This window comes from Ambystoma mexicanum, chromosome 1p (genome assembly GCF_040938575.1).
Source record: "Ambystoma mexicanum isolate Mex_15411 chromosome 1p, UKY_AmexF1_1, whole genome shotgun sequence".
Classification (NCBI taxonomy): domain Eukaryota; kingdom Metazoa; phylum Chordata; class Amphibia; order Caudata; family Ambystomatidae; genus Ambystoma; species Ambystoma mexicanum.
Genome location: NC_090921.1, coordinates 790,456,247 through 790,470,044, shown reverse-complemented (window position 1 = coordinate 790,470,044; position 13,798 = coordinate 790,456,247). Strand labels below are relative to the sequence as shown.

At 45.5% G+C, this 13,798-nt stretch overlaps 1 protein-coding gene across 2 annotated transcripts in view; it reads right to left on the bottom strand.

Moving 5' to 3' along the window:
* HAX1 (HCLS1 associated protein X-1) overlaps positions 1-13,798 on the bottom strand; it is a 396,934-nt gene that overhangs the window by 233,957 nt on the left and 149,179 nt on the right. The window lies entirely within an intron of this gene.

Genomic DNA, 13,798 nt, shown 5'->3' with positions numbered 1-13,798 from the left:
CAATATTAATACTGTAATGAACATTAACACTTGTAACTGAAAAAAGTTGACAATGGTTTGCAAATGTAACCAATCAAGACTATTTTTAAAATGATAAACTAAGAACTCACTACTATTTAGAGTGACAGAAGATGTGCATTATAAACGGTTAGGAAAGATTTTGCTTGCACCTTTACCCCCATAGATTCATATGGGACATCGATTCTTTTTGCTTGTTTTGCACCCGGTCCTGACTTTTTGGCATCAGTAAAGCCTTCTGCTTTACTTCCCATGCCCGTTTTGTTGATTCCTATGTGGAAACTGACTAGTCCCTAGTACTTGCAATACTCAAACTATCTCTCCCTTTGTGGATTATTGTATTTTTACAATTGCACACATCACCTGTATGGTGAAGTACAATTAGGATACCATTTTAATTGTGATTTGGGTTTACATTAAAACCTTACACAAGATAATTACACAGTTAATTTTCGAATATCACATACATATTTCAATTCTATAATTCATATTTCCATTTTATACAATTTTTAAAAGGTTAATAATCAGTAAGAAATATGGCTAATAGCAGCTATAAATGAGCAAAATCAACAGAGCATACATTCATATTTTAAAAAGAAGAAACAAAAATCCTCCTTCAATCGAAAAGGTACTGTTGCTTAAATGTTAACGTGCAAGTTTCCATTAAGAGATCAAGGGTGTACTTCTTCAGGCGACAATCCTACTCCTGTACAATTGTTTGCTGCTCCAACATACCATAAAGTATATTTAAAAATTGAATTAAGGCTAATATCAGTAAGATGTTCTCGCCCACCATGAATCACGCTCATATGCATTCATTGCCGTAAATGAACTTAAAATCAGTAAACCTTCTAAAGTATAAAGCTCTACATTTGTGTGTTCCAGGTCAATAAATTAGATGTTTTAAAGTTTCATGCGTACCCTTAATCCTACAAAGTCTGCAAATTCTCTCAATAGTGGGCCCCCCACCTGGGACCCATACATTCTAACGTGGGTGCCGGATTTAATTTAAATCTTATATATAATACTATTTTGGAATGCTCGCTCGCAAACAAACGCAGAGTATTCCATATAACAAGAATAAGATTGTAGTTGGTTTATAGTGAGACTCCAATCAATTGGTGAAGCTTTTTCTTAGTTTTACTTGGATTGTAGACTAATTCTCTTGAGTCTGACCCAATTCCGGTTAGTAGGAATTCCTGGGAATTTGCAAACCCTGTTACAGAGAAAACCAATTTTTACATCAGTACAGAGATAAGATCCCAGAAGAGAGATTTGCAGGGGGTGGGGGAGGGGGGGTGATGTATTTTGTATACAGAGATGTTTTTTCCCTGTTGTACAATAGCTTTCAGAGAAACCAATCCCAATGTGTGCCGTATACCGCAGTTCAGTATTGTTAATGCAAGGCCTAGGGCTTTTTTCCATAGTGTGCCTTCAAAAGTGTTCAGAAATTAGCCTAAATCAAGGAGAGAAATATTGAGGCCATAAGTTATCGCTGGCACAATTTTCCCAGAATAGAACTTAATCATGGGAAGTAGAGAAAATGTACAAAGTCTCCAGTGAATACGCTTAAGTTGCCCGAATATGGGTTTGATCTTATCCCCAAGCCTTTGTTCAAATCTTCTCAAACCATTTGTGTTGAAACAAGGTAAAACCTAGATAAATCGGGTTATCCAGCTTTTCCAATTTCATATCCCCCACCGACCAATGACATTTTTGGCACACGTTTCTTGGTAAAGATAATTATCTTAGATTTAGATCCATTAACCCAAGTTGTTGAGCTCTGCATACTATGTAAAAGCTTTTAATTTTCTCTGCAAACCTTTGGTAATTGAATCGAAAAAGAGCAAGTCGTCCGCAAAAAAAGACAGCCAATACAGCAAGATTGAACCAAGTCAGACTGGAAGACAAGTTGTCCTTTCCCAAAGTTTATCCAAATCTGCTATGTAAAGATAAAAGATTGTTGGCCTAGAATGCAGCCTTGTTTAAGGCCTGTAATGTTTCTATCAGTTATGACAATTCATGGGATCTAGTCACTTCTTCCTAGAGGGGATCCCTTGCCTGTGAGGATAGGGAGGAGAGCCAGCTATGCAACAATCCCTTAGGGTGGCTGAATGCGGCACCTCACAGGGAGAGACTCCGCTCATGGGAACAAGGACTCCTGTTCTGTGACGAAACTCCCTAAATCCCTTACTTTTGAGACCATGCAATCCTCTAGGTCTTCCAAGAACCAATCTGAGAAGACTACTGTCTGTTATTGCAACACTCCCTCCTTTCCTTATATAACATTTGACTCCCCCAAGACGAGGAAGAATGAAAAGAACATACAAAGCAATATTTAGTCATCTTCTGAAAGTACAGAGAGGAAGAATATTAAAGGAGCTATGCAAACTACTCCTTTTACAGCTCCAGGCAGTACTGGGAAGAGGTGGCCCTTAGGAGGCATGAAGAGTACTTCAGAGACACAAAGGAAAGTTGTACTCCACTGGGGAGTACCCAGCTTCAGGACATAATAAACAACGAAGGACTCCTCGAAGAGGAACCCGACGTGAAGCCCGTCAGCCCGAGAAGTTCAAATCTAGGACCGGAGAAGCCTGAAGACGGAACAAAAGTCGTCTGTCGAGAGGACGCCGTGAAAAGGTTGGAGGAATCCTCCAAAGCCAGAGATAGGCCAGACTTGAGCAGAAGTTGGAGAAAGGCCGACGGTGGCATGATCGTGGGGAGGTGGCCCGCATGGTCCTTTAACGACTCAGATATCGAGAAGGTGGAGACCGTGCGCAGCCACAGCAGGGAATGAAGAGTCTCACAGCATTAGCCCAACACACCAGGAAGAACCGGCGATGTGGCCCCAGCAAACAGAAGGTAACAGGAGCTGCAGTAGACCTGGTAGGGGCTTGAGAAAGGGTGACAAATGCACCAGGAGTAATCTCCCTCGTCACAGTAACAGTGTTAAAGATACTACAAGTGAAGATTGCATCAAGAGCAATCTCCCTCATCCCAGTATGTGTTAAAGACACCACCAGTAAAGAGTGCATCAGGAGTAATCTCCCTCGTCTCAGTAACCGGGCCAAGATTACCAACCGTGAGGAGAAACTCAAGAATAATCTTCCTCCTCAGAAGAATCGAAAGAAAGAGCAAAACAGTGAAGAGTGCCTCTGGAGTAATTTCCCTCGTCACAATAATCAGAAGAGAGGCATTTAGAATCAAGGAAGTTGCAAGAGAGATCTCTCTGCCGATAGTTCTATTAAGAATAGTGAAAGACACCAAGGACACTTGGAAGGAGCCTCCCTTGTTTCATTATTAAAGGAGACGACCAGGGAAGACAGGCAGTTTATGTTGTGTTAAAAAGGAAGAACTGTTGGATAGTTGGCCAAACCAAGGAAAGTCCCTGGGAGGAACTACGAGGACTTTTAAAGGCTGTTACCAGAGACTGGACAAAAATAGCCTCTATGGCGAATATAATGTGACTAGGAGAAAGAAGCAATTCTCCTGGTTTTCACTATTGTTGAATCAGAAGTTATTTCAAAAGACTTAACTGTGTATGTATATACTCACTGTCCAAATGAAATGATTAGTGTTGCTCTGTGTGGACTCATTGAAGCCCTAAACCACTACACATTTCCTAAGACTAAGCCTTGACTGGTCAGCTACCTTACCTTGTGTGAAGACTGCTTCTCAGAATCTTCATCGTTTACCATAAATAGGGTGGCTGCCAAAATCCTCCCAGCAGGGCTGATTTTGGAAATCCATCTCAACACAGAGATATCAATTTCATTTTAAAAAGTAAATATGCATTCATCTTAACAGAGCGTGTCTTGGTCAGCAGTTTAATTTAGCTGGACGGGTTTCCCACAATATTTATATTTTTGATTCCTTCAGCTTTTTGAATTTCCCAATTGAAATACTTAATATTTCTTTGCAAAGTGTAGGGAAATTGGTGACCTTTTGGGCACAATGTAAACTTTTGTCAAATAAAAATTGCTCAATCTGCCAAAAATCAGGGAAGGTGGGAATTTGTCGATTGCTTCCTTAGACAGACCACTGCTTTGTTTTTGCAGATATGAAGAAATAGAATCTTAAGCAAGTCTAACCTACTGGTATGAAAGTTGTGCAACACAGCTTGTTCGTTTGAACTTCTAAACAGTCAAAAGCGAGGAAAAGACAGAACCAATCCACTGGGTTGCCACATAATATGGCACATCACCAGACGACCATGTAACAGGGGTATCAAGCATAAGACCTGCAGGCCAATCAGACCCCCTCAAGCCCCTCTAACAGTCCCTCAACATGGATAATGCACACTCCAGAGCAATTGGCTCAGACGGCGTGGGCACCGGGTCAAAGAAAAGGCTCCTATGCTGCAGTGGCTTCAATTTCCAGTTTGTGAGAATGAGACACAGTCTCCAGTAGGTGATCGCTGAAAATTGTCTTGGAGCACTGCTGTACTAAAAGCTAAACCATCTACAAGGGTAGGTATTAAAGCAATATAAACACAGTAATGAGTGAAAATGTTACCAACCAAATAAATACAATACTCTTTCACCTTACCATTAAAGAACTACTTCAATTTAAGTTTTTGCACCCCTCCCACACCCGTATGGATTTGACACCATTCACAAAAAAAACAATTATTTGGAGCTCAACAAGATACACAAAAATGCCATAAAAAACATCACTGCAGCCTGGAACATGACATTGCTGGGATGCCACACCTGAAAACTATTCAATACCTTAAAAGATATGAATCGACAATTATTAAACTACCAGCTCACTTGGCTTCAGGAGCCTAGAACAACGTTGAAAGTGCGGCATCATTTGCACTCTTCCTTCAAAGAAAGTACTTAACAGGGTTACCTAGTATGATCATTGCAAATCGTAAACTTAAGCCAACAAAATTTAAATAGTAGCAGTTTGAGATCCAGCTCTTCCAACCCTTTAATATTTTAAGATGTTATACATTCTACTGACATTCGTGCCAATGTGGTAACTTTTCTCCAGTGGCAACTTTATCATGCTCAGATTCAGTGAGGAAATGGGACAAATATAGATGATGTGTCCCCCAAGCAACAATTGTTTCTATGTGGCACATAAGGGACACCCATGATTTGCTGCAGTGAAATGCTCATGAGCACAGTTTGTAATCTGGCATGTAAAGTATTGAAAGATTGCATAGGGTTCCTGTTGCGGAAAAGATTTAAAATCCAATTTGTACTGAACTTTGTGCTGTAGAAGGCACAATTTCCACTCATTTTAAAATAATTCTTGGGAAGGAAATTCTCTCTGAACACTCAAGTCGTTTTAGGCTGGCTCACTTCATCAGCTGCTTTAAATATCTGTCAGCTGCCGTTACTCATTTGTAGCTGACCGCAGAGGTGACTGAAGTCCTCGGCAGTCGTGCTATGTTTTTTGCGAGTCTGTTGCTGCTCTCTACTGTTTGTGGGAAGAGCCACAAAAGCTTTCCGACGGCCGCGGAGCTGACCGCAGAGGTGATTGCAGTCCTTGGCAGTCACTGGAAGTAAATGGAAATTGACGCTACTCTCACTTCCATACCAGGAAATATGTCGGCTAGTTACAATCAAGATGAAGACTAAAGATTGGCGCCTCAGGAGTTTCCGTCCCCGTCGCGAGGGAAAGGCGCCTCTGACATTGGCGCCGAGCAGACTTCGTTCTGCCTCGGCCCTCCTGGAAACAGTGAATTTACAACACCACCCAGACACTCTGGAAGAATTATCTACATCGTTGTGGAAAAACACTGAACTGGACGAAAAGTCCATGGACAATACAAATGACCAGTCACAATGGCCTTTTGTACTTTCGGATCCCCGGGAACCCATGGGCTCTTTAGCCACACCTGGACCAGAGCCCTCACCCCCACCCCCGGCTCCTTACTCTTGAGCTGCGGCACGGCGCGGGCGGTCAGAGGACGGTCTACAAAAGGTACCCACAACGGGGAGGGGCGCAAGATGTGGGCCCCCGGCCAAAGACAGCGACGCAGAAGAAATTACGGTCTGGACCAATGGAGACATTGGTCCGGAGCAAAACCGGGAGGAATGAGCAAACCTAGTGACTCGTGGAGTCCTCAAGGAGCTTAGTGTTCTGGGAAGAGACGTAGCGGGGGACGCTCTTCCTATCTCCCTGATCCCCAACGGGTCTTCAGCTTTTCCAACTAACGAAACAGACGGCTCGAAACAGGGAGGTGATGCGGCTGGGAAAGCCTACGTGAACGTCGTAGTTGAAGTACACGCGGACAGTGTAGGAGGCTCTTCTAGCTGGGCAGAAAACCTGGGGGTGTCGGACCAGTCCCTCCTAGACGTAAATGAAATCAAGATTACAAGAGATGAAACAGATACAGAAATTACCTCACTGGACCCTTCACTTGAAACCGTGGCAAAAAAATAAAATAGAAAAAATAAAAAAAAACACCATGCAGAAATGCCCACCATTTTCGTCTCGCAAGATGCGAGTCAAGAATAAAAAACCACTGACTAATCTTCAGAAAAAAGTAACATCAAAGAAAAGGGGAAATGAAATGTCACAGCGTCTGTCACAACCAGAAAAGCATGCGAGGGGTGAATTCACAAACAATCAGAAGAAAAAAAGAAAAAAAAAGTCGATACGTGCAAGAAAAGTTTGCTGAAGCCATTGCTATCCAATGCTTTAAAAGACTTCTTTAAGAAGCAGTACAAACGTAAACTTGACCTATCAGCCGAATTATCAGATGCAGAAATGCTTGAGGAAAAACAACCAGCAACAAAAAGCCTGAAAAACAGAAGAACCTTTTATAGCCAAAACACAAACCTCCATACCTGTGTCATCACTATCTCCACTGAATACCAATCTCATAACACCAGCCCTTATATGTATGACAACTTGGAGCGATCTGGGCCCTCTCAGAAAGAGATGCAAGACAGAGACCTCCAAAAGGAACAAATTAACTATGATGACCCACATACAAACTGTTTTCCTCTAACCATTGCGTCGAGACCAGTCTCTCCTCAAAGCCGTTTTAATGCAATGGAGCCTTCCCCTTCAGAAATCTTGGTTCCGGTTTCTGATTGGCTCTAAGAGTCGCGGTATGGCCCAAATCGGGGTTCCTTGGCAGAGACTGACGCCATACTTCGCACTAGGCCATCTAAATCTGACGTCCTCAAAGATCAAGCCCTCCAAAGTCTACAAACGGACAAAGGAAATGTCACTCTAAAACCGATTCAGGACCAAAGCAATTCATACAAAACACTTAATAACCTTCCCTCTGGGAATATCCAATTGGCGACGCCGGCATGCACCCCATCCAGAAATAGAAGACTGAGCGAATTACCATCTAACACCCTAAAAGAAACACTGTCTAAGAAACCTGACCTCTTGACTATTATGTCGGCAGTGACGATTGCGCTGGCCCCCTTCAGCAAACTATAGGAGTCTTTAAATGACAGACTGAAAGATCACACAACCATCAAAGCAATGATGCATACGAAACTCCTATTTCTCGAGTGGTACATCACAGCAATGGAGCAAAAAGCAATCGAACAACAAGCAGCGTTGGAGAACAGAGGTGGTCCTCCTCAAATTGAAGAAAAAACTTGCGGCCCATCCTCACCCGAATGTATAAGAAAAACTGAGGCGGACACGCAAACTAGCCCAGCGAAACCCCACCCGGCGAAACCCACCAAACAAGAAATCCAACCTACAAGCTGTAACCAGGAACAAAAGAGCATAACCTGTCCAGCTCAACGTGAAACGCCTGTCTTGGACTTAAATCAAATACCACGTACCTTCAACAGTCCATTAAAACAGAACTTCAAAAACGCAGAGGATGCACAAAAGTGCCAGAAAGCCGCACAGCTTAAGTAAAACCTGAATATTGAAACAACTTCTCAATCTTGAAAATCTAAAAATAAAGGCCAAAGTAAGTGCTGGTGGCAAACGACAAGTCATACTTCTCCTTTCAGCTGTCGACAAAATTTAACATGAAAAAAGTATTCACAGAACAAAACGTCCCACCAAAACCTCAGTTTAGGAAATCACAAAAGGACTCAACCGAGACAAAAACACTAAAGCCGCAAGAAACAATGAGAAGAACAAGTTACTCTCTTACCTGGTAACGTTCTTTCGATGGGATGGTCCGACGACGTATTCCATATCTATGACAGGTAATCACCATAGCTGTGCTGCTTCGGAAAATTTTCGGCGTCTGCGTCCTGCCTCCATGACGTCGATACACTGTCCTCGAGGGCCTCCGTCGAGCCGACGTCACCGGATGTTATAAGTAGGACGCACGACGCCCGTAGCCTCAGTTGTAGTTTTTTCCCAGAACGTGTGGCACCAATTGTCTGCCAGTATGACCACAGAAAGCCTTGTGGAAACGTAAGCTGCAATCGCATAAGAAATTCTGCAGCGGGGTAGGCAGGGAGGGAGCGATATGGAATACGTTGTCGGACCATCCTATCGAAAGAACGTTACCAGGTAAGAGAGTAACTTGTTCTTCGAGGGGATTGGGTCCTCTGACGTATTCCAACTCTATGACAGACTCCCAAAGCAGTACCAACGTAAGGAGGTGGGGAACAAAAAAAAATGTAAAATATACAAATTTAGAATGCCCAATCAAATTGCAGAGTAGAGGACTGCCTTGCCAAAGGCCAGATCCTGCCCATGGATAGAATGAAGGGAGTAGTGACGTACAAAAGTATGGGTCGAAGCCCAGGTGGCTGCATCACAGATGTTACGAATAGGAACACCCCTCTGCAGGGCAGTAGAGGCAGCCATACCCCTAGTAGAATGGGCCCTTAAGCCTACCGGAGGGTTCTTACCCGCCAAGCGGTATCATTCAGAAATTGCCAAGATAATCCATCGAGACAAAGACTGCTTTGTAACAGCTTGTCCCAAACGCCTACCGGCGTAACCAATAAAGAGCTGATCGTCCACTCTGACCCGGGACATGTGTGAAATGTAGAAACTTACAGCTTTCCTAGGATCCATCCTATGGAGCCTCTCCTCTTCCTTACCAGGATGTGGAGGAGGATAACATGCCAGAAGAATAACCTTCTGGCTTAAATGAAAGTCTGACACCACCTTCGGAAGAAAAGAAGGACAAACTCTAAGGACAAACCTGTCCTTATGAAACACAGTGAAGGGTGGCTTAACTGAAAGTGCCTGTAACTCAAAAGAGAGAAGTATAGGGGTGCACAGACAAGTTAAATAAAGGTTTGAGAGTGGAAGGATTATGAATAAGAATGTATCAACAAGAAATAGTGTGCAAATGTTATACAAAGACTTCTGGTGCAATCGGGCTGTCGTCACAAGGCCACTTGGGACAGAGAAAACCAAACAAATCCAAAGCTGTGTATTGTTACCCAGCAAGCCCAGATGCACTCAACAGGGACAATAAGTACCCTCTATTTTAAATCAAAATTCATTTAAACATTTGGCGCCAACAGGGCGTAAATTCTACGGTGTACAAGCACCGCCTAAGTTTCTCTAGTATCCAAAAGAAAATGTCATTACACAATTTAACGGTGTTAATAAGGATAAATTGTAAACACAGGTGTAAAATGAATGGAACAATCAGAACCAAGACATTAGAGTTAACTTTTGGATTTTAATCCTCTTAATCCAATAAATCGTACATGAATAAACAAAAAGTAGTACGTTCAGTGTACTCTATTTACATATGAAGAGAGCACTTGTGGGTGTTCCATATAACACAAGTAGGAACAAACGGCATAGATAGAAAACAGCTTGTATAGAGCAGCACAATTGCAAATCTGTATAGCAGTTTACAGTTTACAAAGCTCTAAATGCATAGGTTCAACCATTCAACAATTTACAAATGAAGTCTCATATTTAGATATAACAAATGAGGCCGACGCGTTTCGGTTCAAAGAACCATCTTCAGGGGATAGACTTCATTTTTCATATTCATAACCATTAAGTCATAGCACAGTCTCTGTGGAGTAGTAAAAGAAACAAGATTTTTCAGTAGAACTCTTCAGTTTGTAAGAAATCCATTATCAAAGTGAAAAGAGTCAAAGTCACTAACCTTGCTGATACAAGAGCCGAGACACAGAAAAGAAATCCAGTCAAAAAGCAATGGGTAGCCGAATGCCACAGATTGCTAGGATATCCGTGGGGGTAAGATCAAAAGACCATCCATTTAGGAAAGCCAGATGGCTAACAGTCCATAGTAGAACAATCAAGTAGAAAAGTAAACGGGCGGCAAAAGTACCAAATTAGGGGCGATATAAGTGCAGTAACAAATGAAGGCCCATACATGCAAACCGTAACGAGTAACGGAGGTAGAGACATCAAGTAAGCCACACATGTGGAGAAATGCATGAAGTTTAGGGGTAACTGCACACCAACTCGAAAAGTGTACATCAGAAACGAGCACACTAACACAGTCAGCAAATCTCTTCAGAGCTAGTAACGTGAACCGGGATATTCTGAGTGTGACAAGTAATAGAGGGAAACAGATAGCTTACCTTCGGATGCGTAACTCACTCATGCTGCGAGCGGAAGTGACCGCAACTGAAAATACAGTTTAATGGTCAACAGTCTCAAAGGACAAGAATGCAAAGGCTCAAATGGAGCACCCATTAGGAACTTGAGAACAAGGTTCAGATCCCAGCCGGGCACCTGGAAAGGTGACGGAAGGAACAAATCAGTGAGCCCTTTCAGAAACTGAGAAATTAAAGGAATCTTAAAATAAGAACACTCCTCAGACGAGCACTTAAATAGAGACAGCGCCGCCATGTAACCTTTGATGGTACCCACTTGCAGGTCCCTGTGGGCCAAGCAAAAAAGACAGAACTACAGGAATGTCACATGAAAAAGGTTCCACATTCTGAACCCTGCACCAGTCGCAGAACTTTCTCCAACGGTACAGGGACTTTGTTGCCGGCCGTCTGGCCGAAAGCAACACCTCCATCACCTCTTCAGGGAGGTCCCAATCCTTATACCTCAACCTTTCAGAAGCCAAGCGTGAAGGTTGAGGGATCCGACCTCTGGATGGAGAACCTGACCCCCCCCCCCCCTCCCGTGAGAGCAGATCGTCTCGGTAGGGAAGACGACGTGGAGGGCAGACGGACAAGTCGAGAAGGTCCGGGTACCACGTCCTCCGGGCCCATGCCGGAGCAATGAGGATCATCCGGGAACCGAACCTCCGCAGGACTTGCAGGATGACAGGGACTGGAGAAAACACGTACAGCAGTGGGAAGGACCAGTCCACCACGAACACGTCCCCTAAGGCTCCTCTTGGAGGAAATTCCCGCGAGCAGCACCTTTCGCACTTCCAGTTGACACTGGAGACGAAGAGATCCACTCAAGGGGTCCCCCAAAGGGCGAAGATCTCCAGGAGAATGTCCTGAACCAGCTCCCACTCGTGAAAGATCGCGCTCTGCCTGCTCAGAGCGTCCGCCGTCTCGTTTTCGTCTCCGGCCAGATGAACTGCTGAGACCGACATTTCCTGCTGGATGGCCCAGAACCAGAGCTGCATCGCCTCCCTGCACAGAGGAAGTGACCCTGCCCCCCCCCTTCTTAATGGAGGTGGTGCATGGCCACTGTGTTGACCGTCAGGATCAGGACATTCTTTCCTCGCACAGCAGCCCGACGGCCCTCAGCTCCAACAGATTGATATGGAGTCTGGACTCCGACGGAGACCAACGGCCGCTGACTGTCAACTCGTTGGCATGAGCTCCCCATCCCGTGAAGGAAGCGTCCGTCACGATCGTCACCTCTGGCCAAGGCAGCCAAAATGGAGTCCCTCTCATCAGATTGTTTTTTCAGCCCACCACAGAAGGTCCTGGGTGACCGAGGGCCACACCTGAACGGGGTCCGACATCCTGCCAGAGGACTGTGACCACTGCATCTTGAGGGCCCACTGCAAAGATCTCATCCGCAGTCGAGCCTCTGGCATCAGAAGAATGCAGGATGCCATGAGACCGAGCAGCCTCAAGAACTCAAACGCTGGGAGACTCTGGGCATGTCGAAACTTGTGTACCATCTGCTGAATGTGAAGAGCCCTCACCTGGGGAGGAAAACACTGCCCCAGGGAAGTGTCGAGCACTGCTCCGATGTACTGGAGCCGCTGAGTTGGCGTCAAGTGGGACTTCATTAAATTGAGGGAGAAGCCCAGCCTGTGGAGGGAGTGGCAGGTGACGGACAGATGAGCGAGGACTTGCTCGGGAGAGCTCGCCCTGATCAACCAATCGCCCAGATAGGGGTATACGTGCATCCCCCTTGCCCGAGATGCGCTGCCACTACCACCATGAGCTTGCTGAAAACCCTCGGGGCGGAGGTCAATCCGAACGGCAGGACCCGAAACAAAGTGTGAGTCCTCAACCGCGAACCTCGGGTACTTCTTGTGCTTGGGATGGATCGGCACATGAAAGTAAGCGTCCTTGAGGTCGAGAGACACCAACCAGTCCTGAAGTTGAAGGGCCTGGAGGACTTGAGAGAGAGTAACCATCTTGAACTTGTCCTTCCTGAGGAGTTTGTTCAAACCGCACAAGTCCATGATGGGTCTCAATCCCAGTCTTTCTTCGAAATCAAAAAATAAGGGAAATACCATCCCGTGTTCCTCTCCGCTACAGGCACCAGTTGCATGGCGCCTTTCTCCAGCAGGCTTTGTATTTCCTGCGCAAGGAGCGGATCCGGACTCTTCAAAGAGAGATTCCCTGGTGGATTGTCGTGAGGCCTCGGCCGAAAGGGAAGACAGTAGCCGTGGGCTGTGATCTCCAGAACCCACACATCTGAAGTAATGGCACACCATTTTACAAGATGCTGCGCCAGACTTCCCCCCCAACCGGCGAACCATGGGACATGGCCTCATCAATGAGTAGTAGCGGCTGCAGCATTGCCCGAGTACCTTGTTTTCCACCTCTGGCACTCCTACTGTGGCCCCTTTGACTTGCAGCTCCTCTCGCTTTACTAAAGGACGAGTAATAACAAAAAGGAACCTCCCCTCCATTGCTGTCCCCTAGGACGAAAAGGCGGAGGTTGGCCAACTGCAGCGCTCAAGGACTTCGCTGCAGCTTTCGAGGTCTGCAACCTCTCAAGGCTCTCGTCAGTCTTGGTGCCAAAAAGATGTTCACCATCAAAGGGCATGTTGAGGAGCTGGGCCTGCACATCAGGAGCAAACCCCGACTTCCGCAACCACGCAAATCTGCGTATCACGGTGCTCGCCGCCATGGACCGGCTGACAAAATCTGCCATGTCCAGACCCGACTGAACAGACTTGCTCATGGCATCCTTGCCATCCTGTATAATAGCAAGAAAACCATCCCGTTCGTCCACTTCGGGAATATGTTCAGCCGCTAAGGAAATACAGTTCCACAGAGTGTGCATGAAACGTGACAAAGCACATACAGAGTTGGCCGCCTGAAGCGCCATACCCCCTGAAGAAAACACTTTATTCGCCCAACCATCAAAACGCTTGTCATCCCCATCAGGAGGGATGGTAGGATACGACGCCTGCTTTGCTGTGGCCGTAGCCGCCTGCACCACCAAACTCTCCGGAGTGGGGTGCATGGTCAAGTAACAGGGGCCGCTACTGGCTGGACGGTATTTTCGTGGCAAAGACTTGTTCACTGCCGGGAGACTCTCCGGGGCAGTCCAAGCCACTGCCACCCTTCTATGCAAGGCCATATGGAATGGCAGTACCGGGTCAGTGGGTGGACCTTGGTCGAGGATATCCGTCAGGTCATCCTGCACAAAATCAACTGGGGCGCCGACCACCCCAAGTAGTCCGTGACCCTCGACATAAGGCGCCGGTACGATTACTCGG